The sequence below is a fragment of the Coregonus clupeaformis genome, chromosome 1 (assembly GCF_020615455.1).
Source record: "Coregonus clupeaformis isolate EN_2021a chromosome 1, ASM2061545v1, whole genome shotgun sequence".
NCBI classification, from domain to species: domain Eukaryota; kingdom Metazoa; phylum Chordata; class Actinopteri; order Salmoniformes; family Salmonidae; genus Coregonus; species Coregonus clupeaformis.
Genome location: NC_059192.1, coordinates 14,422,446 through 14,442,356, shown reverse-complemented (window position 1 = coordinate 14,442,356; position 19,911 = coordinate 14,422,446).

Sequence of the window (19,911 nt, the reverse complement as noted above, 5' to 3'; positions counted from 1 at the left end):
CAAGTGGATGTTACATATTACATTTTGAGGCGATTGGTGCTTCGGCTACTGAACGCACACACACACGCAAACACACACACACACACACACACACACACACACACACACACACACACACACACACACACACACACACACACACACACACACACACACACACACACACACACACATACACACTGCCATTGACGGTCATCAAGTGGACTTTTAGTTTTTGAAGAGAAACTGGATCCTCACCAAAGGGTGTATATTTATGAAACATTTCCAAACCTCTTCTAAGTCATGCAATTTGAAGTAATGGTCCAATAAACCAGGGCCTGTCTGCTGAAACAGCTAAAGTTCACAACAAGAGCAGAGACCATAGACCTCAATACGGACTTGATTTACTGCCTGTTATGTTATTGAAAAGTCAGTTTAGGACTGCGTCCCAAATCACACCCTATTCCCTATGTAGACCACTATTTTTGACCAGGGTCCATAGGGCTCTAGCCAAAAGTAGTACACTACATAGGGAGCAATTTGGGATGCAACCCTACGCTGAATGCTCAATAACATAACAGGCAGTAAATCACAGTTCCTGGATGTGGGCGATGTTCTCTGATTTACGGACAATAAAATCCCATTTAGTCACAGTAACAAATGGAAATCTTATTAAGATACAGTACATTGCATAATGGTGTGTGTGCATGTGCATGCATCCATGCGTGTATATGTCCTAGATTTCAGGAAATGCAAATAGTCCAGGTAGCCATTTGATTAGCTGTTCAGGAGTCTTATGGCTTGGGGGTAGAAGCTGTTAAGAAGCCTTTTGGACCTAGACTTGGCGCTCCGGTACTGCTTGCCGTGCGGTAGCAGAGAGAACAGTCTATGACTAGGGTGGCTGGAGACTTTGGCAATTTTTAGGGCCTTCCTCTGACACCACCTGGTATAGAGGTCCTGGATGGCAGGAAGCTTGGCCCCAGTGATGTACTGGGCCGTATGCACTACCCTCTGTAGAGTGCAATAGAGATTGCATCATCTGTGGATCTGGAGTGGGTCTAGGGTTTCTGGGATAATGGTGTTGATCTGAGCCATGACCAGCCTTTCAAAGCACTTTATGGCTACAGACGAGATGAGAGATGAGAGAGGCCTGTAATTTTCATCATAGGTACACGTCAACTATGACAGACAAAATGAGGAAAAGAAATTCCAGAAAATCACATTGTAGGATTTTTAATGAATTTATTTGCAAATTATGGTGGAAAATAAGTATTTGGTCAATAACAAAAGTTTCTCAATACTTTGTTATATACCCTTTGTTGGCAATGACACAGGTCAAACGTTTTCTGTAAGTCTTCACAAGGTTTTCACACACTGTTGCTGGTATTTTGGCCCATTCCTCCATGCAGATCTCCTCTAGAGCAGTGATGTTTTGGGGCTGTTGCTGGGCAACTTGGACTTTCAACTCCCTCCAAAGATTTTCTATGGGGTTGAGATCTGGAGACTGGCTAGGCCACTCCAGGACCTTGAAATGCTTCTTACGAAGCCACTCCTTCGTTGCCCGGGCGGTGTGTTTGGGATAATTGTCATGCTTAAAGACCCAGCCACGTTTCATCTTCAATGCCCTTGCTGATGGAAGGAGGTTTTCACTCAAAATCTCACGATACATGGCCCCATTCATTCTTTCCTTTACACGGATCAGTCGTCCTGGTCCCTTTGCAGAAAAACAGCCCCAAAGCATGATGTTTCCACCCCCCATGCTTCACAGTAGGTATGGTGTTCTTTGGATGCAACTCAGCATTATTTGTCCTCCAAACACGACTGAGTTGAGTTTTTACCAAAAAGTTCTATTTTGGTTTCATCTGACCATATGACATTCTCCCAATCCTCTTCTGGATCATCCAAATGCACTCTAGCAAACTTCAGACGGGCCTGGACATGTACTGGCTTAAGCAGGGGGACACGTCTGGCACTGCAGGATTTGAGTCCCTGGCGGCGTAGTGTGTTACTGATGGTAGGCTTTGTTACTTTGGTCCCAGCTCTCTGCAGGTCATTCACTAGGTCCCCCCGTGTGGTTCTGGGATTTTTGCTCACCGTTCTTGTGATCATTTTTGACCCCACGGGGTGAGACCTTGCGTGGAGCCCCAGATCGAGGGAGATTATCAGTGGTCTTGTATGTCTTCCATTTCCTAATAATTGCTCCCACAGTTGATTTCTTCAAACCAAGCTGCTTACCTATTGCATATTCAGTCTTCCCAGCCTGGTGCAGGTCTACAATTTTGTTTCTGGTGTCCTTTGACATCTCTTTGGTCTTGGCCATAGTGGAGTTTGGAGTGTGACTGTTTGAGGTTGTGGACAGGTGTCTTTTATACTGATAACAAGTTCAAACAGGTGCCATTAATACAGGTAACGAGTGGAGGACAGAGGAGCCTCTTAAAGAAGAAGTTACAGGTCTGTGAGAGCCAGAAATCTTGCTTGTTTGTAGGTGACCAAAAACTTATTTTCCACCATAATTTGCAAATAAATTCATAAAAAATCCTACAATGTGATTTTCTGGATTTCTTTTTCTCAATTTGTCTGTCATAGTTGACGTGTACCTATGATGAAAATTACAGGCCTCTCTCATCTTTTTAAGTGGGAGAACCTGCACAATTGGTGGCTGACTAAATACTTTTTTCCCCACTGTACTTACCCTGTATAAAGCTATTTTGTATGTAGTATATCCACATAATTCTATTCTATTCTCATATATTCTCATCTTCTATTCTATTCTGACAAAATAACTCCCCTCCAAACCAACTCAGCTCAAACTAAAGGTCTATGGACTGGAAGTGGTGAGTACAACGTATTAACATATGATTACAAAACAACTATTATACTGTATATTAATTAGTATAATAAGTATGTTCTATATAATCTAAAGTGGGACCATTATGAATAGCTCTACCACGTCTATATTCTTTATATGTAGTTATGGCAGACATGCATGGTATGACTATTCACTCACATACATGCACACACACACGTGCACACATGCCTCCCTCCCCCCCACACACATACATACACGCATGTACACTACCGGTCAAAAGTTTTAGAACACCGACTCATTCAAGGGTTTTCTGATAGTGAAGACATCAAAACTATGAGATAACACACCAAAAAAGTGTTAAACAAATCAAAATATATTTTATATTTGAGTCTCTTCAAATAGCCACCCTTTACCTTGATGACAGCTTTGCACACTCTTGGCATTCTCTTTTCCAACAGTCTTGAAGGAGTTCTCACATATGCTGAGCACTTGTTGGCTGTTTTTCCTTCACTCTGCGGTCCGACTCATCCCAAACCATCTCAATTTGGTTGAGGTCGGGGGATTGTGGAGGCCAGGTCATCTGATGCAGCACTCCATCACTCTCTTTCTTGGTAAAATAGCCCTTACACAGCCTGGAGGTGTGTTGGGTCATTGTCCTGTTGAAAAACAAATGATAGTCCCACTAAGCCCAAACCAGATGGGATGGCGTATCGCTGCAGAATGCTGTGGTAGCCATGCTGGTTAAGTGTGCCTTGAATTCTAAATAAATCACAGACAGTGTCACCAGCAAAGCACCCCCACGTCATAACACCTCCTCCATGCTTTACGGTGGGAAATACACATGCAGAGATCATCCGTTCAACCACACCGCGTCTCACAAAGACACAGCGGTTGGAACCAAAAATCTCAAATTTGGACTCCAGACCAAAGGACAAATATCCACCGGTCTACTGTCTATTGCTCGTGTTTCTTGGCCCAAGCAAGTCTCTTCTTCTTATTGGTGTCCTTTAGTAGTGGTTTCTTTCCATCAATTCGACCATGAAGGCCTGATTCACACAGTCCCCTCTGAACAGTTGATGTTGAGATGTGTCTGTTACTTGAACTCTGTGAAGCATTTATTTGGGCTGCAATTTCTGAGGCTGGTAACTCTAATTAACTTATCCTCTGCAGCAGAGGTAACTCTGGGTCTTCCATTCCTGTGGCGGTCCTCATGAGAGCCAGTTTCATCATAGCACTTTATTGTTTTTGCGACTGCACTTGAAGAAACTTTAAAAGTTCTTGAAATGTTCCTTATTGACTGACCTTCATGTCTTAAAGTAATGATGGACTGTCGTTTCTCTTTGCTTATTTGAGCTGTTTTTGCCATAATATGGACTTGGTCTTTTACCAAATAGGGCTATCTTCTGTATACTAACTTGTCACAATACAACTGATTGGCTCAAACGCATTAAGAAGGAAAGAAATTCCACAAATTTTAAGAAGGCACACCTGAAATTTAAATGCGTTCCAGGTGTCACACCCTGACCTGTTTCACCTGTCTTTGTGATTGTCTCCACCCCCATCCAGGTGTCGCACATCTTCCCCATTATCCCCAGTGTATTTATACCTGTGTTCTCTGTTTGTCTGTTGCCAGTTCGTTTTGTTTCGTCAAGCCTACCAGTGGTTTTCCCCTTGCTCCTGTCTTTCTCAAGTTCCTGTTTTCTAGTTTTCCCGGTTTTGACCATTCTGCCTGCCCTGACCCTGAGCCTGCCTGCCGTTCTGTACCTTGTCACACCACCCTGGATTATTGACCTCTGCCTTCCCTGACCCTGAGACTGCCTGCGTTCTGTACCTTTTGGACTCTGATCTGGATTACTGACCTCTGCCTGCCCTTGACCTGTCGTTTGCCTGCCCCCTGTTTTTGTAATAAACTTTTGTTACTTCGACACTGTCTGCATCTGAGTTTTCTTCTGGAACATGATACCAGGTGACTACCTCATGAAGCTGGTTTGGAGAATGTCAAGAGTGTGGCTATTTGAAGAATCTCAAATATAAAATATATTTTGATTTGTTTAACACTTTTTTGGTTACTACATGATTCCATATGTGTTATTTCATAGTTTTGATGTCTTTATATTATTCTACAATGTAGAAAATAGTCCAAATAAAGAAAAACCCTTGAATGAGTAGGTGTTCTAAAACTTTTGACCGGTAGTGTACACACACACACACACACACACAAACACGCACACAGACACACACACACAAAGACTTGCACACACACACAGACTGAACCTGTAGGTCTCATATAGGCCTACCACACTGAACTGGGTCAGCATGCTGTTCTTACACATGTTCAGAGAGCCCTTTATTTTAGCTGTAGTAGCTATGCGCTCGGTATTCAATTCCCCTATAAAAAGCAGCTTGCTTACAATAACACCCCAGTGGGTTACATGTCTAAATAAGTTAGTAGACATTCATGGGAGTAGTCATACAGACATGTACTGTAATATAACTACTGAGACTTACATGTACATATGCCCTATATGGGATGGTCACATACATACATTTCAAGTTTCAAGTTTTTAATATCACATACACAATTACAGTGAAATGCCTTTCTTGCAAGCTCTAAACCCAACAATGCAGTAATCAATAACAATGTAATACTAAAAATAACAAGGTAGATCAAAAACACACAATAAATTAAAATAATAAATAAGAAGAACACGAGAAAGTAAGTAAGCTTTATACAGGGTCAGTTCCAGTACCATATTTACAATGTGCAGGGATACTGGAGTGATAGAGGTACAGTTGAAGTCGGAAGTTTACATACACTTAGGTTGGAGTCATTAAAACTTGTTTTTCAACCACTCCACAAATTTCTTGTTAACAAACTATAGTTTTGGCAAGTCGGTTAGGACATCTACTTTGTGCATGACACAAGTAATTTTTCCAACAATTGTTGACAGACAGATTATTTCACTTATAATTCACTGTATCATAATTCAAGTGGGTCAGAAGTTTACATACACTAAGTTGACTGTGCCTTTAAACAGCTTGGAAAATTCCAGAAAATGATGTCATGGCTTTAGAAGCTTCTGACATCATTTGAGTCAATTGGAGGTGAACCTGTGGATGTATTTCAAGGCCTACCTTCAAACTCAGTGCCTCTTTGCTTGACATCATGGGAAAATCAAAAGAAATCAGCCAAGACCTCATAAAAAAAATTGTAGACCTCCACAAGTCTGGTTCATCCTTGGGAGCAATTTCCAAACGCCTGAAGGTACCACGTTCATCTGTACAAACAATAGTACGCAAGCATAAATACCATGGGACCACGCAGCTGTCATACCGCTCAGGAAGGAGACGCGTTCTGTCTCCTAGAGATGAACGTACTTTGGTGCAAAAAGTGCAAATTAATCCCACAACAACAGCAAAGGACCTTGTGAAGATGCTGGAGGAAACCGGTACAAAAGTATCTATATCCACAGTAAAACAAGTCCTATATTGACATAACCTGAAAGGCTGCTCAGCAAGGAAGAAGCCACTGCTCCAAAACTGCCATACAAAAGCAAGACTACGGTTTGCAACTGCACATGGGGACAAAGATCGTACTTTTTTGAGAAATGTCCTCTGGTCTGATGAAACAAAAATAGAACTGTTTGGCCATAATGACCATCGTTATGTTTGGAGGAAAAAGAGGGCGCTTGCAAGCTGAAGAACACCATCCCAACCGTGAAGGACGGGGGTGCTTTGCTGCAGGAGGGACTGGTGCACTTCACAAAATAGATGGCATCATGAGGAAGGAAAATTATGTGGATATATTGAAGCAACATCTCAAGACATCAGTCAGGAAGTTAAAGCTTGGTCGCAAATGGGTCTTCCAAATGGACAATGACCCCAAGCATACTTCCAAAGTTGTGGCAAAATGGCTTAAGTACAACAAAGTCAAGGTATTGGAGTGGCCATCACAAAGCCCTGACCTCAATCCTATAGAAAATTAGTGGGCAGAACTGAAAAAGCGTGTGCGAGCATGGAGGCCTACAAACCTGAATCAGTTACACCAGCTCTGTCAGGAGGAATGGGCCAAAATTCACCCAATTTATTGTGGGAAGCTTGTGGAAGGCTACCCGAAACGTTTGACCCAAGTTAAACTATTTAAAGGCAATGCTACCAAATACTAATTGAGTGTACGTAAACTTCTGACCCACTGGGAATGTGATGAAAGAAATAAACTATTATTGGCTAGTCTCTACTATTATTCTGACATTTCACATTCTTAAAATAAAGTGGTGATCCTAACTGACCTAAAACAGGGAATTTCTACTAGGATTAAATGTTAGGAATTGTGAAAAACTGAGTTTAAATGTATTTGGCTAAGGTGTATGTAAACTTCCAACTTCAACTGTAGATATGTATAGGGGTAAGGTGACGAGGCATCAGGATATATGATAAACAGAGTAGCAGCAGCGTATATGATGATTATATGTGAGTGGGTGTGCGTGTGTAGAGTCAGTATGTGCATATTATGTGTGTGTGAGCAAATGATGGAGCGAGTGTTTGTGTGTGTGTTGGAGTGTCAGTGTGCATGAGTGTGTAAGGCCCTGTGTGTGTGCATAGAGACAGTGCAAAAATAAGAGTAAACTCAGATAGTCCATGTAGCCATTTTGTTAGCTATTTAGCAGTCTTATGGCTTGGGGATAGAAGCTGTTCAGGAGCCTGTTGGTGTCAGACTTGATGCACCGGTACCGCTTGCCATGCGGAAGCAGAGAGAACAGTCTATGGCTTGGTTGGTTGGAGGCTTTAACAATTTTCCTCATGATATAGAGGTCCTGGATGGCGGGGAGCTCGGCCCCAGTGATGTACTGGGCTGTCCGCACCACCCTCTGTAGCGCCATGCGATCGAGGGTGGTGCTATTGGCTGTGGCTGTGGTCGGGAGAGGTTGTGTTTTCTCTAGCAGGAGGTAAGCTTGGCTTCTTATATGGTGTTGAGTAAAGCTTAAACCATGTATTTAGATCGTAGGTAGGTAGTTGTAGTTAGGTATTGTAGGTAGTTTATTTAGGTAGTTATTTAGGTAGTTATTGTAGGTTTCCGTAGGTAATTATTGTAGGTAAGTATTGTTTACGGCGGAGCCCGGCGAAGCACGAGGCTAGCTAGCTAGCGGGTAGCTACTGGTAACGTTTAGCAACGGTGGAGAGTTGTTTCCAATGTTATTTCACGCTTAAGAGTACCTGTAATTAAGCCAGCTAGCTACCTACCATTCAGCCGTTTTTCTAACCTCATTATCTGAGCCATCAACGTTAGGTAGTTAGTAGCTACTGTACTTAATTACACCTACTGATTGCAGAAGACAAATGTTAGCTGGCGTCGGGTAAGTTTGGCTTTATACATAGCTTGGGCTTTGTCGAGTAAGGCTTAATTATGTATTTAGATTGTAGTTAGGTATTGTAGATAGGCCCGCAGCACGAAGCTAGCTAGCTAGCCGTTTTTCAAACAAAGTCAACACAGTAGCCATTGCTAGCTAGCCAACACGACCAGCTAACTGTACTGCAGTAGCTAAATACAATATATTTGTGCTAGCTAGCCAACGTTTAATTTTTGCTGCGTTATGAAAGGAACTAGACACGGACACGAATTATCTGTTTAGTGTGTTAACACACTATTGGTAGTTTGTTGTAACCAAGTATTGGTGCTAAACTGTGTTTTATTGGATGCTAGCATGCTAGTTAGCTATGGCGTCATAGTTAGGCATCGTGGGCTGAGGTGTTGGGGAAGGCGGAGGTGTTGCTAACATTTACGATAGCAAATTTCAATTTACAAAAAAAAAAATGACGTTTTCATCTTTCGAGCTTCTAGTCATGAAATCTATGCAGCCTACTCAATCACTTTTTATAGCTACTGTTTACAGGCCTCCTGGGCCATATACAGCGTTCCTCTCTGAGTTTCCTGAATTCCTATCAGACCTTGTAGTCATAGCAGATCATATTCTAATTTTTGGTGATTTTAATATTCACATGGAGAAGTCCACAGACCCACTCCAAAAGTCTTTCGGAGCCATTATCGACTCAGTGGGTTTTGTCCAACATGTCTCTGGACCTACTCACTGCCACAGTCATACTCTGGACCTAGTTTTGTCCCATGGAATAAATGTTGTAGATCTTAATGTTTTTCCACAAAATCCTGGACTATCGGACCACCATTTTATTACGTTTGCAATCGCAACAAATAATCTGCTCAGACCCCAACCAAGGAGCATCAAAAGTCGTGCTATAAATTCTCAGACAACACAAAAATTCATTGATGCCCTTCCAGACTCCTTCTGCCTACCCAAGGACGTCAGAGGACAAAAATCAGTTAACCACTTAACTGAGGAACTCAATTTAACCTTGCGCAATACCCTAGATGCAGTTGCACCCCTAAAAACGAAAAACATTTGTCATAAGAAACTAGCTCCCTGGTATACAGAAAATACCCGAGCTTTGAAGCAAGCTTCCAGGAAATTGGAACGGAAATGGCGCCACACCAAACTGGAAGTCTTCCGACTAGCTTGGAAAGACAGTACCGTGCAGTACCGAAGAGCCCTCACTGCTGCTCGATCATCCTACTTTTCCAAATTAATCGAGGAAAATAAGAACAATCCAAAATTTCTTTTTGATACTGTTGCAAAGCTAACTAAAAAGCAGCATTCCCCAAGAGAGGATGGTTTTCACTTCAGCAGTGATAAATTCATGAACTTCTTTGAGGAAAAGATCATGACCATTAGAAAGCAAATTACGGACTCCTCTTTGAATCTGCGTATTCCTCCAGGGCTTAGCTGTCCTGGATCTGCACAGCTCTGCGAGGGCCTGGGATCGGGAGAGACACTTAAGTGTTTTAGTACTATATCTCTTGACACAATGATGAAAATAATCATGGCCTCTAAACCTTCAAGCTGCATACTGGATCCTATTCCTACTAAACTGCTGAAGGAGCTGCTTCCCTGTGCTTGGCCCTCCTATGTTGAACATAATAAACAGCTCTCTATCCACCGGATGTGTACCAAACTCACTAAAAGTGGCAGTGATAAAGCCTCTCTTGAAAAAGCCAAACCTTGACCCGGAAAATATAAAAAACTATCGGCCTATATCGAATCTTCCATTCCTCTCAAAAATTTTAGAAAAGCTGTTGCGCAGCAACTCACTGCCTTTCTGAAGACAAACAATGTATACGAAATGCTTCAGTCTGGTTTTAGACCCCATCATAGCACTGAGACTGCACTTGTGAAGGTGGTAAATGACCTTTTAATGGCGTCAGACCGAGGCTCTGCATCTGTCCTCGTGCTACTAGACCTTAGTGCTGCCTTTGACACCATCGATCACCACATTCTTTTGGAGAGACTGGAAACCCAAATTGGTCTACACGGACAAGTTCTGGCCTGGTTTAGATCCTACCTGTCGGAAAGATATCAGTTTGTCTCTGTGAATGGTCTGTCCTCCGACAAATCAACTGTACATTTCGGTGTTCCTCAAGGTTCCGTTTTAGGACCACTATTGTTTTCACTATATATTTTACCTCTTGGGGATGTTATTCGAAAACATAATGTTAACTTTCACTGCTATGCGGATGACACACAGCTGTACATTTCAATGAAGCATGGTGAAGCCCCAAAATTGCCCTCGCTAGAAGCCTGTGTTTCAGACATAAGGAAGTGGATGGCTGAAAACTTTTTACTTTTTAAACTCGGACAAAACAGAGATGCTTGTACTAGGTCCCAAGAAACAAAGAGATCTTCTGTTAAATCTGACAATTCATCTTGATGGTTGTAAAGTCGTCTCAAATAAAACTGTGAAGGACCTAGGCGTTACTCTTGACCCTGATCTCTCTTTTGACGAACATATCAAGACTGTTTCAAGGACAGCTTTTTTCCATCTACGTAACATTGCAAAAATCAGAAATTTTCTGTCCAAAAATGATGCAGAAAAATTAATCCATGCATTTGTTACTTCTAGATTAGACTACTGCAATGCTCTATTTTCCGGCTACCCGGATAAAGCACTAAATAAACTTCAGTTAGTGCTAAATACGGCTGCTAGAATCCTGACTAGAACCAAGAAATTTGATCATATTACTCCAGTGCTAGCTTCCCTACACTGGCTTCCTGTTAAGGCAAGGGCTGATTTCAAGGTTTTACTGTTAACCTATAAAGCGTTACATGGGCTTGCTCCTACCTATCTTTCCGAGTTGGTCCTGCCGTACATACCAATACGTACGCTACGGTCACAAGACGCAGGCCTCCTAATTGTCCCTAGAATTTCTAAGCAAACAGCGGGAGGCAGGGCTTTCTCCTATAGATCTCCATTTTTATGGAACAGTCTGCCTACCCATGTGAGAGACGCAGACTCGGTCTCAACCTTTAAGTCTTTACTGAAGACTTATCTCTTCAGTAGGTCATATGATTGAGTGTAGTCTGGCCCAGGAGTGTGAAGGTGAACGGAAAGGCTGGAGCAACGAACAGCCCTTGCTGTCTCTGCCGGGCCGGTTCCCCTCTCCACTGGGGTTCTCTGCCTCTAACCCTGTTGCAGGGGCTGAGTCACTGGCTTGCTGGTGCTCTTTCATGCCGTCCCTGGGAGGGGTGCGTCACTTGAGTGGGTTGAGTTACTGACGTGATCTTCCTGTCTGGGTTGGCGCCCCCCCTTGGTTTGTGCTGTGGTGGAGACCTCTGTGGGCTATACTCGGCCTTGTCTCAGGATTGTAAGTTGGTGGTTGGGGATATCCCTCTAGTGGTGCGGGGGCTGTGCTTTGGCGGAGTGGGTGGGGTTATATCCTTCCTGTTTGGCCCTGTCCGGGGTTTCTTCGGATGGGGCCACAGTGTCTCCGGACCGCTCCTGTCTCAGCCTCCAGTATTTATGCTGCAGTAGTTTATGTGTCGGGGGGCTGGGGGTTAGTTGGTTATACCTGGAGTACTTCTCCTGTCTTATCCAGTGTCCTGTGTGAATTTAAGTATGCTCTCTCTAATTCTCTCGTTCTCTCTTTCTCTCTGAGAACCTGAGCCCTAGGACCATACGTCAGGACTACCGGGCATGATGACACCTTGCTGTCCCCAGTCCGCCTGGCCTTGCTGCTATTCCAGTTTCAACTGTTCTGCCTGCGGCTACGAAACCCCTACCTGTCCCAGACCTGCTGTTTTCAACTCTAAATGATCGGCTATGAAAAGCCAACTGAGAGACCTGAGCCCTAGGACCATACGTCGGGACTACCGGCCGTGGTGACTCCTTGCTGTCCCCAGTCCGCCTGGCCTTGCTGCTATTCCAGTTTAAACTGTTCTGCCTGCGGTTATGGAACCCCTACCTGTCCCAGACCTGCTGTTTTAAACTCTAATGATCGGCTATGAAAAGCCAACTGAGATTTATTCCTGATTATTATTTGACCATGCTTGTCACTTATGAACATTTTTGAACATCTTGGCATGGTTCTGTTATAATCTCCACCCGGCACAGCCAGAAGAGGACTGGCCACCCCTCATAGCCTGGTTCCTCTCTAGGTTTCTTCCTAGGTTTTGCCTTTCTAGGGAGTTTTTCCTAGCCACCGTGCTTCTACACCTGCATTACTAGCTGTTTGGGGTTTTAGGCTGGGTTTCTGTACAGCACTTCGAGATATTAGCTGATGTAAGAAGGGCTATATAAAATAAAATTGATTGATTGATTGATTGTTGTGGGTAGTTATTGTAGGTTAGCATTGTTTTCGGCGGTGCCGGGTGTAGCACGAAGCTAGCTAGCTAGCCGTTTTTCAAACAAAGTCAACACAGTAGCCATTGCTAGCTAGCCAACACGACCAGCTAACTGTACTGTAGTAGCTAAATACAATATACTTGTGCTAGCTAGCCAACGTTTAATTATTGCTGCGTTATGAAAGGAACTAGACACGGACACGAATTATCTGTTTAGTGTGTTAACACACTATTGGTAGTTTGTTGTAACCAAGTATTGGTGCTAAACTGTGTGTTATTGGATGCTAGCATGCTAGTTAGCTATGGTGTCATAGTTAGCTAGCTGAATAAAGTGGGTTGAGTCTATTCCTTGAAACATTGAACCGCTGTGGTTCACAACAATTCTGATTTCTAAAGGTGGAAGTTGGGAGAGTTTTTGTTCGGGTGGTTCAGTGAAACAATTATAGTTTCTGAGGTGGAAGTTTTGGTGAGGGAGGCCCTGCTCTCTCCTCTCCCAGATGTTTAGTTCATTTCATTCCGATCTCCTCTGCATTATTGTAGCCATTTGCTACAGCCTGTCAACTATGCCTCTGCCTATCCCTGTTCTCTCCTCTCTGCACAGGCTACACAAACGCCTCACACCGCATGGCTGCTGCCTCTCTAACCTGGTGGTCCCTGCACGCACCCCCACACCTGGAGTTCCAGGTCTCAGGCAGCCTCTGGAACTGCCGTTCTGCTGCCAACAAAGCTGACTTCATCCCAGCCTATGCTAACCTCCAGTCCCTCGACTTCCTGGCGCTGACGGAAACATGGATTACCACTGAAAACACTGCTACTCCTACTGCTCTCCTCGTCTGACCATGTGTTCTCGCATACCCCGAGAGCATCTGGTCAGAGGGGTGGTGACACAGGAATCCTCATCTCTCCCAAGTGGACATTCTCAATTTTTCCCCTAACCCATCTGTCTATCTCCTCATTTGAATTCCATGCTGTCACAGTCACTAGCCCATTTAAGCTTAATATCCTTGTCATCTATCGCCCTCCAGGTTCCCTTGGAGAGTTCATCAATGAGCTTGACGCCTTGATAAGTTCCTTTCCTGAGGATGGCTCACCCCTCACAGTTTTGGGGGATTTCAACCTCCCTACGTCCACATTAGACTAATTTCTCTCTGCCTCCTTCTTTCCACTCCTCTCCTCTTTTGACCTCACCCTCTCACCGTCCCCCCCTACTCACAAGGCAGGCAATACGCTTGACCTCATCTTTACTAGATGCTGCTCTTCTACTAATCTCACTGCAACTCCCCTCCATGTCTCCGACCACTACTTTGTTTCCTTTTCTCTCTCGCTCTCCTCCAACACTACTCACTCTGCCCCTACACAGATGGTAATGCGCCGCCGCAACCTTCGCTCTCTCTCTCCCACTACTCTCTCCTCTTCCATCCTATCATCTCTTCCCTCTGCTCAATCCTTCTCCCTCCAATCTCCTGATTCTGCCCTCCTCAACCCTCCTCTCCTCCCTTTCTGCATCCTTTGACTCTCTGTGTCCCCTATCCTCCCGGCCGGCTCGGTCCTCCCCTCCAGCTCCGTGGCTTGATGACTCATTGCGAGCTCACAGAACAGAGCTCCGGGCAGCGGAGCGGAAATGGAAGAAAACTAAACTCCCCTGCCGACCTGGCATCTTTTCACTCCCTCCTCTCTACATTTTCTTCATCTGTTTCTGCTGCTAAGGCCACTTTCTACCACTCTAAATTCCAAGCATCTGCCTCTAACCCTAGGAAGCTCTTTGCCACATTTTCCTCCCTGCTGAATCCCCCCCCTCCTCTCTCTGTGGATGACTTTGTCAACCACTTTGAAAAGAAGGTTGACGACATCCGATCCTCGTTTGTTAAGTCTAATGACACTGCTGGTCCTACTCACACTGCCCTACCCTATGCTTTGACTTCTTTCTCCCTCTCTCTCCAGATAAAATCCTGCGACTTGTGACTGCAGGCCGCCCAACAACCTGCCCGCTTGACCCCATCCCCTCCTCTCTTCTCCAGACCATCTCCGGTGACCTTCTCCCCTACCTCACCTCGCTGATCAACTCATCCTTGACCGCTGGCCATGTCCCTTCCGTCTTCAAGAGAGCGAGAGTTGCACCCCTTCTCAAAAAACCAACACTCGATCCCACTGATGTCAACAACTACAGACCAGTATCCCTTCTTTCTTTTCTTTCCAAAACTATTGAGCGTGCCGTCTTTAGCCAACTCTCTTGCTATCTCTCTCAGAATGACCTTCTTGATCCAAACCAGTCAGGTTTCAGGACTGGTCATTCAACTGAGACTGCTCTTCTCTGTGTCACGGAGGCTCTCCGCACTGCTAAAGCTAACTCTCTCTCCTCTGCTCTTGTCCTTCTAGACCTGTCTGCTGCCTTTGATATTGTGAACCATCAGATCCTCCTCTCCACCCTCTCCGAGCTGGGCATCTCCGCGCGGCTCACTCCTGGATTGCGTCCTACCTGACCGGTCGCTTCCTACCAAGTGGCGTGGCGAGAAGCTGTCTCCGCACCACGTGCTCTCACCACTGGTGTCCCCCAGGGCTCAGTTCTAGGCCCTCTCCTATTCTCCCTATACACCAAGTCACTTGGCTCTGTCATATCCTCACATGGCCTCTCCTATCATTGCTACGCTGACGATACACAACTAATCTTCTCCTTTCCCCCTTCTGATAACCAGGTGGCAAATCGCATCTCTGCATGTCTGGCAGACATATCAGTATGGATGACGGATCACCACCTCAAGCTGAACCCTGGCAAGACGGAGCTGCTCTTCCTCCCGGGGAAGGACTGCCCGTTCCATGATCTCGCCATCACGGTTGACAACTCCGTTGTGTCCTCCTCCCAGAGTGCGAAGAGCCTTGGCGTGACCCTGGACAACACCCTGTCGTTCTCCGCTAACATCAAGGCGGTGACCCGATCCTGCAGGTTCATGCTCTACAACATTCGGAGAGTACGACCCTGCCTTACACAGGAAGCGGCACAGGTCCTAATCCAGGCACTTGTCATCTCCCGGTCTGGATTACTGCAACTCGCTGTTGGCTGGCCTCCCCTACCTGTGCCATTAAACCCCTACAACTCATCCAGAATGCCGCAGCCCGTCTGGTGTTCAACCTTCCAAGTTCTCTCACGTCACCCCCCTCCTCCGCACACTCCAGTGGCTTCCAGTTGAAGCTCGCATCCGTTACAAGACCATGGTGCTTGCCTATGGAGCAGTGAGGGGAACGGCACCTCCGTACCTTCGGGCTCTGATCAGTCCCTACACCCAAACGAGGGCATTGCGTTCATCCACCTCTGGCCTGCTGGCTCCCTTCCTCTGCGGAAGCATAGTTCCCGCTCAGCCCAGTCAAAACTGTTCGCTGCTCTGGCACCCCAATGGTGGAACAAGCTCCCTCACGACGCCAGGACAGCGGAGTCACTCACCACCTTCCGGAGACATTTGAAACCCCACCTCTTTAAAGAATACCTGGGATAGGATAAAGTAATCCTTCTACCCCCAAAAAAAATAAAATAAAAAATAAAATAAAAATAAAAATAAAAATAAAAAAATAAAAAAAAAAAAAAGAAAAAGTGTAAAGTGGTTATCCCACTGGCTATAGGGTGAATGCACCAATTTGTAAGTCGCTCTGGATAAGAGCGTCTGCTAAATGACGTAAATGTGCCCTTGAGCAAGGCACTTAACCCTAATTGCTCCTGTAAGTCGCTCTGGATAAGAGCGTCTGCTAAATGACTAAAATGTAAAATGTAAATGTAATTGCCATACCAAGCAGTGATGCATGCTTTCAATGGTACAGCTGAATAACATTTTGAGGATTTGATGGCCGATGCCAAACCTTTTTAACCTCCTGAGGGGGCAGAGGCGCTGTCGCGCTTTCTTCACGACTGTGTGCGTGTGTGTAATATTTTAAGTCCTTAGTGATTGTAGCACCGTTGATGTAGATAGGGGCGTGCTCGCCCTGCCGTTTCCTGTAGTCCACGATCAGCTCCTTGGTCTTACTGACATTGAAGGAGAGGTTGTTGTACTGGCACCACACTGCCAGGTCACTGACCTCCTCCCTGTAGGCTGTCTCATTGTCGGCGGTGATCAGGTCTACCACCGTCGTGTCGTCAGCAAACTTGATGATGGTGTTGGAGTCGTGCGTGGCCCACGCAGTCGTGGGTAAACAGGGAGTACAGGAGGGGGACTAAGCACACACCCCTGTGGGGCCCCGTGTTGAGAGTAAGCGTGGCGGAGGCGATGTTGCCTACCCTCACCACTTGGGGTCGGCTCGTCAGGAAGTCCAGGATCCAGTTGCAGAGGGAGGTGTTCAGTTCCAGGGTCCTAAGCTTGGTGACGAGCTTGGAGGGGACAATGGTGTTGAACGCTGAGTTGTAGTCAATGAACAGCATTCTCACATAGGTATTCCTCTTATGTAGGTGGGTGAGGGCAGTGTGGAGTTTAATTGAGATTGCGTCATCTATGGATCCGTTGAGGGCGGTATGCAAATTAGAGTGGGTCTAGGGTGTCTGGGATTATGAAGTTGATGTGTGCCATAACCAGCCTCTCAAAGCATTTCATGATTACAGATGTGAGTGCTACAGGGCAGTAGTCATTGTGGCATGAAGCCTTAGAGTTCTTGGGAACAAGAATGATGGTGGTCATCTTAAAACATGTGGGGATTACAGACTGGGACAAGGAACGATTGAAAATGACTATGCCCCTGCCAGCTGTTCTGTGCATGCTCAGAGAACGTGCCCTGGAGTATCGTTGGGCCCCGTGGCCTTGTGGGTATTGACCTGATTAAAGACTTTTGTCATGTCGGCCTCGGAGAGCGAGATCACCCAGTCCTCTGGGTCGGTGGCGGCTCTCACACCCGGCACGATGTTGTTATTGTCGAAGCATGTATAAAATGCATTGAGTTCGTTTGGTAGAGAGACATCATTGGGCAGATCACGGCTGGGTCTTTCTTTGTAATCTGGAATGGACTGTAGCCCCTGCCACATGCGGCTTGGCGTAGGAGCCTGTGTAACATGATTCCACCTTATTCCTATATTGTCCTTTTGCTCATTTGATGACTCTGCAGAGGTCATAGCAGAACTTCTTGTACTTGTTCCTGTCCTCAGCCATAGCCTCAGGGTTGTCTACGATAGCCCTGTGTGCGGTAGCCCTGTCCTTTAGTTTAGCGCCAACCTTGATGTTAATCCAGGGCTTTTGATTGGGGAAGCAGCAAACCTTCACTGTGGGGTCAACGCCGCTGATGCATTTCCTAATGAAGCCGGTGACAGGGGTGGTTAGCTCGTCGATGTCATCAGTGGTCTCGAATCCAATCAGCGCTAGCAAAGCAGTCCTGTAGCATCATCTCTGATTCTGGTGACCATTTCTCAATGGAGCGGGTCATGGTTACTTTCTATTTGAGCTTCTGCTTGTAAACAGGAAGCAGGAGTACGGAGTCATGATCTGATTTGCTAAATGACGGACGAGGGAGGGCCTTGTATGCTTGCTTGTGGGTAGAATAACAGTGTTCTAGGACTTCTAGGAGACGTGTTGATGGACGTTGGGCATCATGTGTTTTAATGATGCAGAAATAAAATCACCGCAACCAGAAAAGCAGACTCGGATGTACGTTTTCTTGCTTGTTTATAGCCTTGTACAGTTCGTTAAGTGCCAGCTTGTTGTTTTTCTTATCCTGAGGTGGAACGTATACAACAGTCACAATAACAGCTGAAATCTCCCAGCAAGAAAATCCCACAAAGAGACAAATGCAAACACAAAAGTAAAAATCATGATATGTATGTGCATTTATAGCTGAGACTATCACATTTCCATGTCCATATATTGTGTTTTTAAGAAGAGAGACTTTTGACATTACTCACTGTTGGGATACAGCTAATTCATGTAAGACAGGCTACATCTAATTGTAACTGGGTTTGTCGTTATCTATTACACTGTGATACAACCATAGGCCTTCAGAAGACAACCATTCCAGCAATAAGAACAGGACAAGTGCATTTTCCTATCTGCAAACAGAGACGCAAATAGTAACATGGCCTCCTCTTAGCGAATGGTGTCTGTGTGTGTGTGTTTCTGATATTACACCACAGCTTCTCCAAGGTCTGTTTTATGTAATGTTCTGTGAACAGTGGGGGTTGGGGGTGAGGTTGAGTATAAAATAAACACTTTGTAGTGTCCTAGAGAAGTATGCCACTTGTGTTTAGTCTATTTCCAGGCATTGGGATGGGGAGATCTTGTAAAACAGCCTCTCATTGGGATTTTACAGCAGGGTTGTCCCAAATGGCACCCTTTTCCCTATTTGTGCACTACTTTTGACCAGGGCCCATAGGGCTCTGGTCAAAAGTAGTGCACCTATATATAGGGAATATGGTGGCATTTGGGACTCAACCCAGGAAGGTCAGGGATGACTAAGTGGTTGCATTTTATAGAGCTGATCTAGACAGCAAATCAAGAGCATGGAATGGGACCGGTCCTGTGTCTTTAGACGGGACCGTCCCATTCCTGCTGCTGTTGCTGTCCTTTCTAAAATGCAACCTTTAGTCATCTGACCTTCACAAATAACACCATGTTACTATCTCTTATAGTGCACTTACTTTTGACCAAGCCCTATGGGCCTAATCAAAGCGAATAATGAAAGAACCATTGGTTTATTACATAAATCCCCAGTAATGAAAAGACATTTTAGATCTCCCCATCCCAATACTGAAGCTTAGACTAGGCACAAGTAGCTCTGAAGTTACTACAAAGTGTTTATACTCAGCACTATTCTGAAACATTACATGCTTTGTTTGCAGAAGCTTATGTTATCAAACACACACACGAACACCGATACGTGGAAGAAACGTATTTACTATTTGCGTCTCTATTGCAGTAGAAAATACACTGTCTATTCTTATTGCTGGAATGGTTGTCTTCTGAAGATATGTTGTATCTGATTAATAACGCGACAAACTTAACCTGATATGCAGCCACAAATCTTCCCATAATTAACTGTCTCCCAACGTAAGTATTTAAAACACAACCTATGAACGTGAAGCTGTACATCTGTACAAATACAGCCTATCATGATACACTTTTGTGTTTGCGACTATGCATTGAAGTTTTTCTTTGCTAAATTCACTATTACTGTTCGTTCATAACTGTACTAACATTCATAAAAAACCTGAAACAACAGAAAACATGCATCAAATATGCACTACAATGCCGGCTGTTTATTTCTGCATCATTAAACACATATCATCCTTCATCTCTAAATCTAAATTGTTACCCGCAAGCAACATCCCAGACACCATGATCGTCATTTGCTGGGTCGATCGTACTCACTTTGCTCCTAACTTCTGTTTACAACAAATCTCAAATAAGTAACCATACCGCTCCGATGAAGAAAATGTCCGCCAGAAGTCAGGAATGATACTACAGGAAGTACTGC